This window comes from Triturus cristatus, chromosome 4_1 (genome assembly GCF_964204655.1).
Source record: "Triturus cristatus chromosome 4_1, aTriCri1.1, whole genome shotgun sequence".
Taxonomy (NCBI): domain Eukaryota; kingdom Metazoa; phylum Chordata; class Amphibia; order Caudata; family Salamandridae; genus Triturus; species Triturus cristatus.
The window spans coordinates 1,345,883,251-1,345,898,544 of record NC_140585.1 but is presented as its reverse complement, the minus strand read 5'-3'; the positions used below and the strand labels follow the sequence as shown (position 1 = coordinate 1,345,898,544).

The 15,294-nt window shown below is 42.8% G+C and overlaps 1 protein-coding gene across 1 annotated transcript in view; it reads left to right on the top strand.

Annotated features, from left to right (window-relative positions):
* ATF6 (activating transcription factor 6) overlaps positions 1 to 15,294 on the top strand; it is a 740,128-nt gene that overhangs the window by 39,065 nt on the left and 685,769 nt on the right. The gene's annotated exons all lie outside the window — the stretch shown is intronic.

The window sequence follows — 15,294 nt, the reverse complement described above, 5'->3', positions numbered from 1 at the left end:
ACACACGCATATGGTCTCCAGCGCAGCATACCATTGGAATAAATTCACGCCGAGGACACCCGCTCGTGAATCGGGGTTCACCAACCGTCCAAAACACCATTTAAATATGACGGTGCATTGAGGGTCAACTGCATCTCGTCACTAAGAGTACGGAAATTATGAAACATTGGCTAAATTCTGTGTCGGGCGAGAACTGCAGCAGAGACTTGCGTCACTGTCAGCGGAGCTTCCAATCGTGCGTTTCCTCGAGGCACAGCTGGTGTTGAGGGCGGGGGCTGTGGGTATTGAGGGGGGGCACAGAGGTCAGGCCGGGAAATAGTTGTGTAAGGAAGAGCGAATGGAGAGTGGCGCAACCGGAGCAATGGCGAAGAGTGAGAGAAGGAAACATTAGGAAAGGAAAGAGAAGGACCAGTTGAGATACGAAGAAAGGAAATATGGGGGTAGAGAAAGGGGTTATCCAAAATCAACAAAGCCAGTGTACAGTAAATCAAAACAAAGGGCACTGTAGTCAAAACAGTACTGTAGTCAAAAGAGCACAGGTCCACAATTTCCATATAAACCGGTATGTTCACGGAAAGAAAGTCGACCTCTATGGAACAATACCCAGTTTGTATTAAAAGCCCTCACTCGCCAACCTGGTTGGTGACCTGCTTCATCATTGGGCTTCCACTGGGACGACCGAATGTCATCCCTGTGTGCTGCAACGCCAGGTTACTGCGGAGCGGGGTATCTTCAACCACACTCAGGATCTCACCCTTAAGTTCATCAGATGGATCATTGAGGAGTGGTGTATAGTTCCGACGGTCGTTTAACAATCGGAGACACTCTTGGTCGTAGTCGGTAGTATTCAGTAGTACGACTGCGCCCCCCTTATCTGCAGGTTTTATGGTGAGATTGGGGTCCGCACGGAGAGAGGTGATGGCTCTGTATTCATCTGCCCTCAAGTTCTTAAAAGTAGTGGGGATGACTGTATGCTCAATTTCGGCAAACACTGCTCGTTCAAAGGTCGTAATTTCCACAGGAATGGTATGTGGAGGGGGGTTAAAGGTCGATGGTGGGCGTAGGGGGGTGTCCCCTACGTCCATGTCAGCTTCATCTGTGACACGGCCTTCAAAGAAAGCTTTTAGTTTCAACTTCCTGAAAAATGCTGCAAGTTCGCAGTGAAGGCGGAATTTGTCGGGGCGGGCTGATGGAACAAAACCCAGTCCCTTTTCCAAAACAGATCTCTCTTGGTCTGTCAGTGTTTTGTTCGACAGATTGACGATCAGGCTGTTGAAGTGCTCGGTCCCGAGGCCAACTGTTCCTGAGCTTGTTTGCTCCGGGTGTGGTTGCCCACTGGGTCGTCTTGTACCCAGTGTACTCTTTGATTGGTCCCTCTCCGCCGACCTTTTCCCCTTTGGCCCCTCTCTATTAGTCACTATCGATATGATAACGATCTGTTATCTTACACCGATATTTGAGTATACCTAGGTGCACATTTTTTCACATTTTGGCACCTGAGGTAGATCTAGTGGCACTCATTTGTCCTTCGAGCACAACAGTTCTTAACTCCTGAGTTGTAGAGCACGATTTTGCGACAAACATTGATATTTCTTTTTATGTTTTGTCTCTGTTTGTTTGTCTCTTTGTATCGTCAGAGTAAACTCGTTCCTCTCCCCTTAACAATTAACATTAACTGGCGGAGTTTTCACTATCTAGTTTTTTTGATTTTCACATTAGTAGCCCACGGTAGGGTGGACCTTAGAGTGTTCATACCACCGGGGCTCCGCACATCCACTCTGGTCCTGAAGAATGCCCGATTAACACTCATAGAGGCAGAAACATGTTGACCGCCGCGGAGTGAACCAGGTCTTTTATTTTTTTGACCCTCACTCCCTTTTATTCTTTTCCAATTAAGCAAAATTATTAAAGTTTTATTTTTTGACTCCATTGGAGATTTTAAGTTCACTTTCCCCACACAAAAAACCCCGCTCCGCAGTAACCTGGCGTTGCAGCACACTGGGATGACATTCGGTCGTCCCAGTGGAAGCCCAATGATGAAGCATGTCACCAACCAGGTTGGCGAGTGAGGGCTTTTAATACCAGCTGGGTATTGTTCCATAGAGGTCTACTTTCTTTCCGTGAACATACCGGTTTATATGGAAATTGTGGACCTGTGCTCTTTTGACTACAGTACTGTTTTGACTACAGTGCCCTTTGTTTTGATTTACTGTACACTGGCTTTGTTGATTTTGGATAATCTACTGAGGGGACTAGCCGTGTAGATCCCTTCCTCTCTTGTTGATTTTTGGTAGAGAAAGGGGGCCTGAGAGAGAAAAAGATTCAGAGAGGAGGGAGGTGATGAGTGAACAGGAAGAATGAAAGGGGAAAGAAAGTAAGGGGTGAATAAAAGAGAGGAATGAAAGTAGGGGGAGAGGCAAGTGACAGAAACTTTATTTAAAACGCTGCAATAGCTTTGAATGGAAGTTTATTTAAAAACGATGCAGGATATTTATGTAAACAAGCAGGAAGTGGAATAAGGGAGGGGGGTAGGGCACGTCGCGCACACTAAGGCGGAGAGAGGCACGCAGGTTGGCAAATGGTGTGCACTTTCGCGGCCGCTTTCATGTTCAGTGGCCGCGCGGCTCACTGAAAACATCAATGCGGCCGCGAAAGTGATCACGCAGGCTGACAAATGGTGCATGCGCCCTGCGCACATGCACTGTAGCTGGAGGCCTGAAAAAGCCACTAGTTTGCACTTCCAAAACCCGCTTACTAAAACTCTCGCCAGAGCAGCGCTAAAGACCTAAATATGTGGGGGGGGGGGGGGAGGGGGGGGGCGTTGCAAAAGTGCCTCTTGGGTACTTCTCGGCACAAGACCCCACCCCTTCAAGGCCCTACCCCCTACTCACACAGTGAAGTTATTGTTTTATGTGCAGGTCAGAACATTGGGGCACTGATTTGCATTGTATTGCGAGTTATCCTAGGTGAGAGAAAGAAAGAACAAATTAAGATGTTTTTATTATAAGAAGTGGTGAATGGAAAGTGGATTCAGGGCTCTAGCCTGGGCTGGCAAAAGACGAGGAGTCTGTGCTGTGTGCACAGAAAATGTATGCACTCAACACTCTCTGCTTCAGAGAAAGACTCCACACAGCACAGACCCCTTCTAACACCCAGAGCGGACCCGACTGCTGTCTCAGCGATAACTGCGCACTGGCAGCAGACTGGGTGCCCAGAGAGCAGAGTAGGGTCTTTAGGGCACTTTGCAAATCAAGACGGCGACGTGTGGTGTTTGAGTCCCTTGAGCAGACTGTTTGACAACAGACATAATCCCCTACGGAGTGACAGGCCAGACTAGACACTTAATTGACATCCCAGCTTTCACCTCTATCGAAACACTCCAAACAGATATACACATCCAGCCATTGAGACATGCACACACCAACACAAAGACCAGCACACCATCAATCAAACACCAAGACACACAGGCTCAGACAGACACAGCTCGAAACGGTCGCTGAAAAGCAGATGACACGCAAGATGACAGTCAGTTTCACATAGACAAAAATGCACAAACTAAGGCAGCCAGACTGCCCCACAAACATGTACAAACATACATATTCAATCATGCAGGTATATAGCCCCTGAGACACAAACAATTACACAATACACAATAAGACACTTCTGGAGGCCTGTACATGCATACAGCAACACCAGTCAACTACACCCAGAAACAGATACACAGAATTACTCGCAGTCGCACACATACGTACCGTCCGACATGAAGAGACAAACACTGACATACTCGCACACAGAGACACTCAAATAGTTCTTACCTACAGCCACTGACATGCATGCACATGTGCACCAACATGCAAATAAGCAGATGGCATGTAGGAGCTCTATAGCTCAGAATAAAGAAAACTTTTGTAATAACATTTGCAGACCCTTAGGAGAATTGTAAAGAGGAATAGTATCATCAGGAAAAAGTAGCCCAGGTATCTTTTGACCGGCTGGAGTTGGGAAATTGTTCTCACAATCAGTCAAAAAGCCTAGTAAACCATTAATAAAAAGAAGCTTGAAGAACTCTTTTATTGATACACATTTTTTCAGTAAGTTCAAAATTTGGGCCCCATCTGATTTGAGCATAGTTGTCTTCATAAAGACGGATTATTATCTGTAAAATGTCTTGGGGTACTCCCATGATAGCTAATGCCTCTCATAATCTAGTTGGATTATTATCTGTAAAATGTCTTGGGGTACTCCCATGATAGCTAATGCCTCTCATAATCTAGTTGGATTATTATCTGTGAAATGTCGTTGGGTACTCCCATGATGGCTAATGCCTCCCATAGTCAAGTTCTGTATACAAAACTGAAGGCACCATGGAGAACAACAAAGGCAAAATATGATTCCCTCCGTTGATGTCCACCACCTTCCAGTTGGTCATAAGGGAACGGAAGGACTGGGCTACAGTCCCTATTCTTGCTCTAAATCCAGCTATAAAATGAGTTAATATAAGACTAAAAGGACGGTAATTAACTGGCATATTGTGCCAACCCTTCTTAAAAACAGTAACTGTCTCAGTTCCCTTACATGTTTGAGGAATTGGAGCACCAACTGCTATGGCAAATAATGTAAGGCACCCACATGTTTGCTTTGCACAGCTATCTTACTTCTTAGGATGAAGGTCGGGGCCTGTGGGACTGAATCCCATTGACAACTCTCTGCAACCTTCATGATAACTCTGGTGTGATGTGCCTCTCACTGACCTCAGCTCAGGCACGGTTGTTTCATAATAAAACACCAACCTTATCACATTCTCCTAGAGTTTCAGAATAACAATGTTACTTTGTCTAGAAGGAAGAGTCTTCTCCTACAAACACATAATAAAACATAGTCATTGCGTTCTGATGTGTACGTCCCTGAAACTAAGAGTGTAGACTACAAAACAACAAAATTGGTGAATGGTACACTCCCTTGTGTTAGTGAGAAGCATGTGCAAACCACCATCTGAAAAAAGAAGCGAAATTAAAAGGGAAAACTAAAATGGAAACTAAATATAATCCTTATAACACACTGGCAACAAAAAGTCTGACCAATAAAGACTCTCTCCCTGGCTGTTGCAAACAAGTTGCGACTTACAAAAAGGAGCCCTACCCAAATATTTTGGAGACCACAGAATCTTAAAGTACACAGCCTGACAGATAAAATGGATTTAAATCAATAAATGGCCCTACAACAAACCAATCGATTTACAACTCTAGGTGTAAAATAAAGATGTTATACCACAGACAATTACGCGAAAAGGAAATCGGGATCACACAGTGGTAAGGTTGATAGCCTTTTCTTTACCACCTCCCAAAATCCCCTATCCATAGGAACAAGCCACTGCCAGGACTCTATCGTGAAACTGCACAATAATAGGGTCAAATATTTCAGGACGCAAGCAGAAACCTGGCGATAACGACTGGGAGGTCTACATAAGAATAGCAAGTGTCTGCTACTTCCAAGAAACCTGGTTCCTTGACAAAGAGGTAATGGATAGGTTTACTCCTTACTGTCTTCCAGCCACTAAATCATTCAATGGGAAACCAAGCGGAGTACTGATTCTTTCGATCTCTTTAGAATTAACCATTCCAGTCGATGTGCATGCAACAGCAATATACAACACCATACCTTAATGTATGACTCCCTAACCATTGACCTTTTTTAACCTGTGTCTACCACTGGGTAAACCCAAGGTGCCTGGCTCGCGGTGCAGGGACAAACGGGAGGGCACCATAAGTGCCCCCTTGGCCACCAAACTGAGGCCGTGCACCAATGGGTGCCCTTCTGGGGGCCCCCAAAGTCAACTTGCAAAAGCCTTTCTGTGTCGGTAAGGCTGGCACGTAAAGGTTGTCGGAATCCGACATTGTAATCCCTCGGGCAGAAAGATCTGCCCTTGGGATTACTGAAGTCATTCCGACTGTCGGACGGGCTCTCTGAGCCCATGGGATGGCAGTCGGAATAACCGGTCGGATTCCTTTCCGACCAACACCAAATGGGTCGGTCGGGAAGGAATCCGACCAGCAGATTACGATGCTGTAGGAATGGCTCTGACCGACGGTCAGAGCCTTATTCTACTGCATCTTAATCGGCTCCTAACTTGGAGGTAATCATTCGAGCATTCCCACTAACTAGAGAAGCCTCCCCTATTGAGTCAATCCACCCCATCCAAATTTGCCAGTCTTTGAAAGCGGTTTTAAGTTGGTACCACAAAGTTAAAATACTGTGTGGGTCCTGGGTTGCCTGAAAACCATGGCCTGTCCCTATCAATCTGTTTTGCAGGTTGATAGAAGTAACCTAGAGGGAAAAAGGAGATGGAGCTTGTGGAAATATTAGAGGCCCTATCCCTGCAAAAAACAGTATCTACAGAGTGTGGGGTTTTAAAGGACAGGACTATACAGTCACCGCGCAGAGTTTTTTGACCTTTCCCCGCCCATTTAACCCTTCTCACTATTTTGATATCATTAAAAAGCTGATCAGTTAAGCTCGTTCTTACACCAAACCTATTTAGGGACTTGTTTCTCTGTCCAATTCTCTGTCCTATTTGTAGGTAGAGGATGAGCTTTTGCCAAAACTATCACTTAGAGGGTGGCAGCCGGGGGGGAGATCAAGGTGCTAATCTATCTGTTCCATTTGGTCTTGTGGATTATCATCTATGGGTGAGGTTACTGGTACTTGTGCAAATGTGAGGCCAAAGATTGGAGCTAACAGAAGCTATTTTATTAGCTGTGGGCTTAGTCGGGACCTCTATAGAATGCGGGCAGGTCATGGTGTGTTTTACATTTGGTGGTGTTCCTCTTTACAAGGGAATTCAGCAGGTCCGGACAAGTATTGGTTTTAGTTTCCACTTTCGTTAGACAGGTGTGTATAGCCCCCAGTGCATTTTTGAAGTTTTGCTGAAATAGCTAAAGTGCCTCACCAAGGGCATCTATTTTGCTACTTATTGAATTATTTGAAACCATATTGAATTCGGCCGGGACTATTTCTATTTGCTGGGGAACTTTATTTTGAGTGTTTGTTTGCTTATTTCGTGGAGGTTTCTACCTAGGGCAAGTGCTTACAGAATGATTAGGGGGTTTTCTTACTCGTTTCGGTGGTTATTGTGAATTGGATTCAGATGGGGAAATGGACTCTGAGATAAATTGAATACACCCATTATCCCCTGTGCCCCCGATCACATCATTGTCCTTTCTTGAGCCCCTTCCTTCATCATTAGTTGTAAGAGTCTCTGTGGGGTCCATTGGGTCATTAGAAGTGACATAGGTCAGAGTTACGTAAGTTGTTACACATTCCCCACAGGTTAACAGTGATTCTTCAACCAATGATATTTGCCTATCTATGGCCCCCATTGCTCCTGCAATATATTTTAGTAGTGACAGTTGGGATTTGTCTGTGGACTGAGTCTGAGACTTGTTTACAGCAACAGAGTGCTTTCTCTTACCCATATTCAAGGGATACTTTGTTAGGAGGGAAAGATAGTGGCAATAAAAATCAAAAGATCGTCATAATCAGTGCAGTTGAATAGAGAGGCAGTGAGGGATAATTACAGAGATAGCTACCAGTGTGTCAAAGCACTCCCACACGCCTCTAAAGTCATGGATAAATTACAGACCCAAACTCCCGCCCCCCCGCTGAAAGTTTTTTCAGCAGGGCTAAATTGTCAAGATATAATTTCCCCCCTTCGAAGCACTAGATTCAAGACCCCCCCTCTCCATTATGGTAAAATTTGATTGTGTTCCTGGTTATGTGACCCAGAAGAGCATGTACAGAAAGTCTCCCACAGATGCCAAGAATGTTTTCAGGAAAATCATGAGCCAAAGGTTAGTCGTACTTGCCTCACTGGTTACTGTGAGGTGCTTTGTCTTGGCTTCCCTCCGGGTTAGGGCACACGCAGGCGGGCTGAGATGATTGTCCTCTCAGCTGTTTAACGAACGTTGCATAGAAGATGGCCTCCCTACAGTCTCCCTCCGATTGAGCTCACTGTTAGAGGGTTTCGGTCAAGTGTAGATCAGTTTAACGATGCAAGTTTTTACGACCAATGGGGGTGGCCCGTCCTGCCGCCTCCTGTCGCCGACCGGCGCAGGACGGGCCCGACCTTTGCCTGCGCCCCGGGAGATGTCGCACACTTTTGTGCACGGCGCGGTAGTCCGGGTCCTCCTCCTGGGCACCGCAACGCTTCCTGGGATTAGTAGTCTCAAACACTCCCTTGGCAGGAGTGGCAGAGATCAGGCATTAATATAAATATTAATCAACAAACTAATTTTCATTAATAAATGTAATTATAAATTCTAATTAATGTACTACCCACAATAAATCCCCACAAAGCACACAATATACTCATCACATTTAACACAAATATTTACACAATTAACATAATTATGTAATTAATATTAATCACAATAATATTTCATTGTTTAAAATGAATTTACTTCCCACCCCATACCTCACAAAAGCCACTAACCCACATCTAAAGGCTGCACAATTAATTATCAATTAAATAATATTAATTAGAAACTAAATTATAAATCATTAAACTTAATTAACATCCCACCCTTTATCCATATAATCCCCACTACCTTCACCTAAAATTAAACTTTAAAGAAATTGATTACACAATTAAAATTAATTTTCAATTAAATAACGAATAGTATTTAACAAAAATTACAAATTAACATTACTTTACTCCCCACCCTTTACCCATATAAATCCAAAACCTGCATCTACATTTTTTTTATTAAACAAAATTATCAGTTAATTAATACCAACTAATAAATTAAAATAAATTACTTCCCATCTTTTACCCTTATAGCCCCACACACACCTAAAATAAATTACACAATTAACATAATTATCAATTAATATTAATTATCAACTAATTATTTAATTTAAAATAAATTACTTACCACCCTTTACCCCCTATAACCATGTAACCTGCACCTAAAAATGACAAAAGTAACATAATTATCAGTTAATTACCTAATATCAACTAATTTAAAATAATTTACTTACCACCCTTTACCCCTATAAACCCAAAACCCGCACCTAACAAAATGTAATTGAAAAACTTAATTAATATTAACTATTTATTATTACAATAGATTACTTCCCATCCTTTACCCCTGTAGCCCCACAAACCGCACATAAACAAAATTACACAATGAAAATAATGTATTAATATTTAACAGATTTATTTAATTACAAATACATTATTTCCCACCCTTTACCCCTATAAACCCCACAACTCACATAAAATTTACCCCCCAAAAATAAAATCACAGTTAAGTATCAATTAAATAAATATTTTTAAATACAAAATTATCATTAATTTATTAAATGAATTACTTCCCACTCTATTCCCCTATAAACCCACAACCCACTACGGAACTAAAAAACACCAAATTTTTAATTAAATAAAATTTGATAAGTTCTAAAAATGTAACATATAATAAAAAACATAAACCACACTTATGGAAAAAAAAACATCGGATACATTTAAAATACATAACACTAATTAAATAACGATATTTAAACTATATTTTTGCAAACGATATTAATGACTTCTATATTTTGAAAATTGATATTACTTGCCTTCAAATCAATATTTATTTATTTTTCTCACTTTTTATTGGTCAACAGAACAAAAAGCACAGCAATGCAGTTCATCAGAAACATACAGTCAGATACAAAATATGTATAGGTTATTTTTACATATATTGATACTCCCATGACTCTTCATTCCAGTGTCTCTCCTACGGCATTTAATGGTTCGTGCAATCTGACTTCACGACGCCGTAGCTTCCGTGTTGGAGACCAGTATATTTCCCCCTTATGTGTATTCCATGCAGCCCACTTACGATCCCATTTTTGGGGGCATCCTCTGTGCTTGAAAACCTTTTTCTCTGCAATCATAGCTCTGTCCATGTCAGCAGCCCAGTCTCTAATACATGGCATCTCCCCCCACATCCCATTTTTGTGCGATGTTTCGTTTTGCGAAGGCCCTTCCCAGTGAAACCCATGATTTCTCAGTCTGGTTAAGGTCCGTGGCGTCCCATACATTTAGCAGGCATAATTTCAGGGTAGCCGTCAACTTCTTCCCCCCCAGCACTCTCCAATTGTTCGGTGACATCTTTCCAGTATGTTTGGGCTGTGGTAAATAATTTAATTACCGGGACTTAATTTGATGCGGAAAATCTATAATAATAGCTCAGTAAAATAAGAGGCAGAATCCGTGGTATTAGAGGTTCGGAACGGGCTTTATTCCAAAATCAATTCGAATTGAGGACTCCATATTCCATCACCACGAAGGTTCAGGAAGTGAAGGACCCCACTTTATTGACAAGTAATCATTTATATACAATAGGCATTACAGTGAAACAGATGCCGGAGGCGTAACAGTTGATAACAAAGATAAGAACATACATGCGTAACTAAAGTGGGTGTAACTAAAGAACGTCATCAGGTATGATGTCATAAATGGGTGGTTCCATGAAACAATTTCGCAATGTCAGCAGAAATACTTGGCAGAGATGCGCGCGCAGCAGCATGACGTGTGATTGACGTGTAACTAGGGGATGAAGGGGACTTGACATTTAGCTCTACATGTGGAGACAGAAGTCTGGGGTTATGTCAACCTAATCCCAAATCATATCTAATATCCTATGTTTAAAGAACTGTGTTATCCAGAAAGAAAGGTCTCTTAGGATAGAATCTTATTCTATACTGACTATACTGTCCGTTAGTGCGTGTACAAGCGTCTAAGTGTCTACACTAGATGCGAGGGCAGAAATCTTCCATAGTAATAGGGCTATTAATTACTTGTATGAAGACAGAGAAGCCGGGCCCTTTGCTCGGTAGCTGGGAGAATGTTTACTTAAACTACTAGACAGGAATGTATTGGATAGGGAGGCGGAGCAAAGCAGATAATCTTGAAGGTGAAATACAGTTTTTGGCAGGCAACAGGCTGGAGTCAGGCACCGTTAGCCGCGCAGGGAGTAGGACAAAGTTCATGGGTACAGATGCGAGCTCAGACTGGAGCTTTCAGAGGCAGAAGGCAGAAAAGACTTGATGGCAGAATCAGGGCCTACTCGTCTGAACTGTAAAATGGGATAAGTGAACCATATAAAGCCGGTGGCCTTTCATACTTAGGAATAGAATATCCGGCCCATTCATGGCGGATCTGAAAGAGGACATGTTGACGGTGGACGCACATGTGTTTGCGTCTTCATAACTGGAACTGGAGGGAACATACATGTACTTGTGATTTATACATGAAACCGTTGGGGTCCAAGATAGGGGACATAACTGACCATAAAAAATCCATATTTCCACATTCCCTCCTTGTCCCCTACTTGCCCTTAAGAGATATCAATCTTCATCAATCCGTTGATCTGTTCATATAGCATCATTTGTTCTTCTTTCTTCTTCCGGAATCTTGAATGAAAACTTGGACGTGGGATACACGAGGTGGCACACAGACCACAAATCGCTGGTCCACATTGTAGGCATAAACAGCAACTGAATAGTATGAGAAAGCCAATACCTAGGAAGGATAGGACCCTCCATCCAAAGGTAGATAATACACTCCAAAACCAACTGGACCAAGTCCAGGTGCCTGGATTCTGGTGTATCTGGCTTACAATCTTATGAAGGCGAGTTATGGCTTTATATACAGATGGCGAATTTTCTGGTATGAAAATGCAACAGCTTGATCCGATGACCCTACAAGCTCCGCCCCTATCGGCCAGGATGACGTCAAGGACAAGACGATTTTGAAGCACAACAATCCGCATAGCAGACTGCTCTTCTGTTAAATTGCCTAAGGCGGAAATAGTTTCGTTCACTACTGCTTCAAGGGTTCTGGTTAATCTACGTATCAGCTTACTATTGGTAACTGTACCTATATAGGGAAAGAAACCTTTATTGAAATCTGTGTATTTTTCCCATGCTGTCTCAGTGTAATCGACTATTGGGAGATCTCTCCTTTCTCTATTGTGTACTAAATGAGTATTTCTGTGATAATCAGGAGGAGCTAGGAAAACAGGTGGCAAAAGGAATCCAATGTAGCAGGTACCATCCCAATCTAGAGGCAAACGTATATATGCAGTCTGACCACATACAAAGTAGGAATGGCGAGAAGCTCTAAATGTAGACTTGCCTCGATCACTGAATTCTATTACAGTGGTGCATTTACTGTGGCCCATGTGTATAGAGCCATTCTTTCTTATACATAATTCACCTTTAACTGGAAATACTGACATAGCGGGCAAAATTGGTGCAGGTTCGGATTCGACATTCAGGATCATGAGATTAAGCGTGAAATTACCTAATCCATATACTTCATTTTCTAGATCAGTTCCTGTTCTTTTGGGAAGTCCCTTCTTGTCAGGGTAGCAGACTTTAAGTAAAACTAAGTGCAGGTTTCCCCATACCCAGTTGTCTTGATAAACTGCGGAATTCGAATCTTGGGAATTAATTAGACTAAACCATGCTCCACAGGAGCCATTGTGTGTGAACGGGTATGGGAAGAGAGGCAGGATTCCTTTATAGTTCTGATAGGGAGGGAGTCGGCCACATATCCAACAATTTGTAGCATTGCTAACCTGATGGGAATGATGTAACATACTAATAAAAGTGTTGTTGCGCAGCGCAAATCTATATGACAACTCATGCGGGGGAAGTTCACTAAAAGAATGTTCAGCAGTAACATTATGAACATGTTTAGAAATAGGATAATATATGTGCAACAATATACTTGCAGCTATTATTAAAAGACATAAGAAAAACAAAATTAATAACGTCACTGTGCAATGACTACGCAGTGATTTATAGTACGCATGTTGTTTCATTCGCTTCCTTCGGTGTCTTTCTCTATTCAGGTCTAGGGGATTCATGTCAGGGACAAATTCGACCGATTCACCTTGGAGAGGACTTAAACAATCAAATTGTCTGACTTGGTAGACCTTAATTTTAGTCTGTATTGTTCTTTGTCATTCAGTTCAACCAAAGGAAGCTTTGAGTCAATCGGTGAAGACACGCAAGGTGTGTCATTTACATCGGAAGGTAGTCCATGAAATTTCTTGATATGACTTGAATGTATCCAGCCTTTTCGACCTTCGATCTTCACGGCTGTCCTCGTTGTTAACAGTACGAGTTGAGGCGATCTCCACCTAGGATCCAGCTGGGACTTCCGGTCAAAATTCCTCACTAACACCAAATCCCCTGGAATTACGTCATGGGGTTTCACCTCGGTGTTGTCGGGAAAGGCTGCAGCTACCTGTGAACGACAAGATTGTAGTGCAGACATCAAGGAAGCCAAGTAATCTGTCAGCATGTTACAGTCAACATCAGTTATTTTTCGTGGTACAGGCGTCCCCCACATATTTGGTGGTCTACCAAAGACCACCTCATAAGGGGATAGCCCTGTTCGAGAGTGCGCTACCATTCTCATGTAAAAGAGTGCAACTGGTAAGGCTACTACCCAGTCGACACCTTTCTCTCTACATATTTTGGACAATCTAATTTTCAGAGTTTGATTATGTCGTTCCACGAGACCTGCTGCCTCGGGGTGTCGGACACAGTGAAATCTCCACTGATAGCCTAACAAAAGTGAAACGTGTTTCATTAGTTCGGAGGAGAACGGCTGGCCGTTATCTGAGTAGACAACACGTGGTAAACCGTATCGTGGGAAGAATTCTCGAACCAACTGTTTGGCAGTAGTCGGGGCAGTGTAATCTGAAACCGGGTATGCCTCTGTCCAACGGGAAAGAGCACAGACAACTACGAGAACATATTTGAATCCTCGACATCGTTCCATCTGGATATAATCCATCTGGAGGACTTCAAAAGAGTGATCAGGAGGCTGAAATCCACCCTGTTCTACGGGAATGCTTTTACCTGGGTTAAACTGACAACAGATCATACAGGTACGGACTTTTTGTTTAGCTGCTGCTCGTAAATGTTTGTTGAACCAAATGTGTTGAATGCTGTCTAGCATAGCTTTTTCTCCTAGGTGCGCTGGACTATGTACAGTGTTAATGATAACTTGGACCATTGAATCAGGAAGGAACCACACAGATTTTTCCTTCGTCATCCATCCTTGATCCGTTTGGGTCCCTCCTAATTCAGTCCATTTCTTTATTTCATCTGGTGTAGCATGTGTCTGTATGTCAATTACGTCAAGAGCGGGATCCTTAACCGTCATGCAATGTGTTGGTATCGGAACTATTGTCTTTGTCATGTCAGACGTGTGGGTTTGAGCAGTCTGTTTAGCTGTTCTGTCAGCTAAATCATTGCCTTGGGAAATGATATCAGTAACTTTCGTATGAGCTTTACATTTCATAATTGATATTGCAGTGGGTAGATGTATTGCATCTAGTAAGGCATGAATAAGGGGTCCGTGCTGAATGTGGGTACCGTGAGAAGTTAAATAACCTCTCTCTCGCCACAGCACGCCGAAGTCATGTACAACTCCGAATGCATAACGTGAATCAGTATATATGTTGACTTTTTTATTCGTAGCTTGAATACAGGCTTGTGTCAGAGCGACGAGCTCTGCTACTTGAGCGGACAAGGTATTTATGCGATTTGTTTCAATAACTTCAGTATCTGTTGTGACTGCATACGCGGCCACTAACTCTCCTGTACTTGTTCTCATACATGACCCATCTACATACAACGTCCGGTCTGGATCTGACAATGGGACGTCTGTCAAGTCTTGTCTAGGTTTCGTCGTGATAGTGATAACTTCAATACAATCATGTGCAAGTGGGTCTGTTCCGTTTACTGGTAACAGTGTGGCAGGATTCAATGTACTACAACGTCTGATTTCTATATGTGGCTGAAACAATGTTAATTCGTAACCAGTGAGTCGTGCTATAGTCAAGTGTTGTGTCTGTGTGCGGTTCAAGAGAACCTCTACTGCATGTGGTACTTGTACTGTCAATTGGTGTCCTAACACTATGGCATCGCTTTGTCTAATTGCTAAAGCTGTTGCTGCCACTGATTTCAGGCACGCAGGCAGAGCCTGAGCTACGGGATCTAATGTACTAGAAAAATAAGCACACGGTTTGTGTGATCCTGCTTGTTCCTGAGTGAGTACTGACAAAGCAGTACCTTCGCGTTCTGTAACAAAGAGTGTAAAATGTTTATAGTAACATGGTGTTGCTAAAACGGGTGCTTGACATAAAGCTTTCTTTAGGCTTTCAAAAGCTTGTGTATGTTCCTGTGTCCAAGGGAGGACAGTCGATGTGGCTGCCTCCTGTGTTGTCA